Source organism: Aristolochia californica, unplaced genomic scaffold (assembly GCF_029961685.1).
Source record: "Aristolochia californica isolate CCGP_79_NKW_82.1479 unplaced genomic scaffold, dmAriCali1.0.hap1 SCAF_10, whole genome shotgun sequence".
Taxonomy (NCBI): Eukaryota; Viridiplantae; Streptophyta; class Magnoliopsida; order Piperales; family Aristolochiaceae; genus Aristolochia; species Aristolochia californica.
In genome coordinates this window covers 22964577-22969273 of record NW_027181771.1, presented here as the reverse complement: position 1 = coordinate 22969273, position 4697 = coordinate 22964577, and the positions used below count along the sequence as shown (strand labels likewise).

Below are 4697 nucleotides of genomic sequence, written 5' to 3'. Positions count from 1 at the left end.
AAGGTGATCTGAAATTACTCAGCATTAACATCATATATGCTGAAAATTCAATCTTCTTCATGTCCAAAAACTATTTTATGAGTTGATGGGTTAGTTCATTGGAAAAGGAGAATAGAAACAGATTCTTATTACATTAACTGAAATTGCAAAAATGTTTTAGCTTGCTTATCTAACTCAAATTTTTTCTTTCTACCACATTTATCAAAATGCCAAATTTTATTGGTCGCACCCATTTGTGTTACCCTCTCCATCCCACTAATCCCTTCCCTGGCTTCCCTCTTCCCCCATGTTCTATCGGTCTATTCCACATTCTTTCCATAAAATAAAATAAAAAATTAAAATCTTAAGAAAAAATTGAGATATAAAAAATTAAAAAGGAGCGCTATGTGATTGGATTAAAGAAATAAAATGTTCTTCAGCCGTGTCAAAACTTAACCGAACTACATTAATAATGGAAAACAAAACAAAATCATAGTTTTTTCCCTCATCTCTTCTACCCGAACATTTCGAACCGTTAAAAAAGAAAACAAACTATATATATAAAAATACGTTTTGTTGCCCCTAACCGCAGCATTACGAGGGAGAAATTATTAGGTGGCAAAGGAAAAAAGGGTAAAAATGGGTGCAACAAGAAGACTTCTTAGGAGGTCACCCATCCAAGTAATGCAGTCACCAAAACACATTTAACTATGGAGTTTTGATGGGATTCAGCGCATTAGTGTTGGTATGATCGCACCCATTTGTGTTTCCCTCTCCATCCTACCAATCCCTTCCCCAGTTTCCCCCTCCCCCCGTATTTTTACGGTCTTTTCCACATTCCCTACATAAAATAGAATAAAAAATTAAAATCTTCAGCAAAAATCAGGACATAAAAAATTAAAAGCGTTATGTCGTTGGCTTAAAGAATAAAACATTCATCGTCCGTGTTGAAACTGAACAAAACTACAATATTAACGGAAACCAAAACAAAATAGAACTTTTTTTCTTTTCTCCCCCACCCCCCCCCCCCCCCCCCCCCCCCCCCCTCTTCTCTTCTACCCAAACGTTTTGAATCGTTAAAAAGAAAACAAACTATATATAAAAATATGTTTTGCCACCCCTAACCGTAGCATTACGAGGGAGAAATTAGCTAGTGGCAAAGGAAAAATGGGAAAAAACGGGTGTTACACGAGGACTGCCTAGGAGGTCAACCATCCTAGGTCTAGTCTCATCCAAGCGCACTTAACTTTTGAGGTCTGATGGGATCTAGTGCATTGGTGCTAGTATGTTCGCACTTGTTTGTGTTACCCTCTCCATGCTACAAATCCCTTCCCTGGCTTCGTGTTCTGTCGATCTTTTCCACATTCCCTACATAAAATAAAATAAAAATTATAATCTTATGCAAAAATTGAGATATAAAAAATAAAAAAGGAGCGCCATTTTGTTGGGTTAAAGAATAAAACATTGATCGTCTGTGTCGAAAGTCTAGCGAACTGCATTAATAAAGAAAAACTAAACAAAATCATACTTTTTCATTTTTTCCCCTCTTCTCTTCTACCCAAAAGTTTCAAATCATTAAAAAAGAAAATAAATTACATATACAAATGTGTTTTGTCACCCCCTAAACGCAGCAATGCGATGGAGAAATTAGCTGGTGGCAGTGAAAAATAGGGCAAAAAGGAGTGCAACACGAAGACTTCTCAGGAAGTCACCCATCCTAATTATATAACTAGAATGTGTTTGATTAATTAGATAAGTAAGTTATTACTACTTTTTCTATTAAATAATTGATTATTTATTACATTAAATAGGTCACTTGGCCGATTAATTAGCATAAATCATCGGGTATTTAATTATTTCTTACTTAATCAGTAATTATATGATTAGTAAATACATAATGTCATTAATTAATTAGTATTAGCTATGATCAAGATAGTTATGTATTACATTAAATGTGTTATTTAATTAATCCCGACCCAACCCTTGCCCCTCACCCAGGCGTGGGTGAGGATATAGGTGAGGTGCGTGGGTGAGCCACATAGGCAAGGCACGTGTGTAAGTGAGTGGCATGCATGCATTCAAGCTGTAGAGGCTGGCTATCAATTTCTTTGTCTCATTTAAAATTTAAATTTTAACTCGGATCGATTCATATGCTCTTGAATTATATTTTATGAGCTTATTTAGGCATTTGTGATAATGCCAAGTTTGAATTTAAATAAAGGGGTAAACCTCGTACTTAGGTGGGAAGATCATACTGATCCATGTAAGATGAAGGGATAAGGATTCTTATCCCTAGTTTGCATATAAGTAGGCTTTGTAACCACAAGTGTAAACCATGTTCATTTTGTGCAAAGAAGTTTCCCTTATTTTCAAAGCTCTTTTTTTTGTTCTTTTAAGTTATTTCTTCTTCATTTGGTAGGCAAACTAGCCTTCTTTCATCATAGTAAGTTAGACCATATGTTGGGATTCTAAGAGTGTCCATGAGGAAAGATTTTTTTGCTCGAAGCCCATATGAATATGATACTGCAATTAACTCCAACTAATTTTCTAGTTAAACTCCATGGTGCATTCCCCCTTTCTCCAAGGTATATCTCCATTGTATTTAATTTATTATTAAAATTCTAGTAATTTTTTTGGGTCAATTTTTTAGTCAAACTCTTGTGGCCAACATTTTTAGTCAATTTTGTGCTCCATTGGTTAGTTACTATTCTAGTTAATTTTTTGTTATCATTCTACTTCTTTTGTCACCTTCTTGGTATAAAACAATGGTCACTTTTATTAGTCCTCTAGAAATTCTAGAATTTTGAAATAGGTAATGAAATTTCTTGTATTTTTTTATCACTTCAGAGCACTGGCTATACTTCCTACATAGAACAAGAGTGCACCCAACAGTCAGAGTGAGTTAAGTTTTTTTATTCACCAAAGTAGTATATTTTTGTGAGCTACCATTAAAATTGTGAATACTCTTTCATTTTTTCATGCACTAAAATTGGGCATGTCTGCCTTTTAAATTGAAAGGAGTCTTTTTTCAAACATATACCATTTTGAAAGGAATATGGAGTTTTATCATTTGGCTAGAGTGATGCTTTCTTCTCTCATATTTTCTATCTACAATTTGAGCCTCTTTAAAAGGAAAGGGTCACTTAATGGAGAGAAGTTAAAAAAAAGAGGTGTTGAGAAGTAGTGGTGGTAAAAAAATTTTTAGAAATAAAGAACATCTAAGTAAGGAGGAGGATAGAGATGCAAATTTCCTTTCATGCGAAGGTTAGGAACTCCAATTTGAGAGGAGTGTTGAGGAAGCAAATATGGAAGAGTCTAATATGATTTTCATGGTAAAGGAATCTCATGCTGGAAGAATTAGTATGAAAAAGTCTTATTTGAGTCTCATGTGAAAGAATCTTACATAAGAAATCTTTTGATTCTATCAGTTTTTTGTAATAGTGATTTACTTAGTTTCGTAATTGGAATTTTATTCAAGTTGTAAGTGGAACATGGGTAGGTTTAATTTTATTTTGATTCTGTGAGTTTTCTCTATTATAAATAGAGAAACAATGTACTCATTATACAATCAATTAATTGTTTTCTCTCTTAATATTTTAAGAATCAATTCCTATGCCTAATATTTTTAATGACTCAACTAAAACATAGTATAAAAATAAGATATCCAATTATAACTTCATAACATGAACTAAAAGCATGGTTCTCCTCATTTGTGCTAATTTAACTCATGACATATCCAGAGGATTTCATAAAGAACAACAAATTGAATAACCAAAAACGTGTCAGTACTTTATCAACTAGAGTCTAATATGTTAATCTTATAAAAGAGAAATAGAACATGAGATGAAGAGCTGATATGAAAGAGTCATATATGACCAACCAAGAGAATATGTAATGACTTTGCTAATGAAAGAGTCATATATGTCAGTGCTATTTAATAGAAGAAATGACCAACAAAGAGCTTAGTTATTACCATTCAGAGGAAAAATATTGAAGGAATCAATATTCGGAACATATAAAGTTTGAAGAATAACAAAATAAACAACAATGCTTACTAAAACATGCAATGGAACAGTAAATTGAATATTTTCCCACGTAAATAAATTCAAACAAATAAATCAACATGTGATTAGGCTTAGATTATAACACATACACAATTTATATCACTTTATAATGGCATCATAAATTTATCTCTAAAGGAATTTTCTATTGTTGTGGGCGACTAACCAATTGTTTTAAATGTTTCTATCCAATCCAAATTAATCAATTAAATATAAAAATTACTACGTGAGGTTAAATTATAAGCTTTCCATGGTTATTCTCAAGTTTGTATGTCATTAACTTTATGTGACTAAACTTAATGTCACTAGACATTTTTCATAATTAAGAATGTTGTGGTTATTACTTAATTATTCAAATGTAAACCAAAATATTACATCAAAATAATTGACTAAAATTTATGCCAATTATTAATTTCTTATATTTAGGTCGATCATAATATGCATAAAAAAAAATTTTATACAGATAAAAATTAACTAACACATGCATATTAAACATTCATATATTCATTTCCAATTATTTAATCCATATGTACTAAAATGAAAAAGAATGAAAACTAAAATATTCTATTTTTCCTGTTATTTATATATGAATTAAATGTATCCAATGATAACACTGGGCTTGGATGGGCCATGAGCACGTTTGGTGCTCTTGCACGT

At 32.0% G+C, this 4697-nt stretch overlaps 1 pseudogene; it reads right to left on the bottom strand.

Annotated features, from left to right (window-relative positions):
* Positions 1-619: 619 nt before the first annotated feature.
* LOC137943340 (5S ribosomal RNA) lies at positions 620-738 on the bottom strand (annotated as a pseudogene).
* Between the last annotated feature and the right edge of the window lie 3959 nt (positions 739-4697).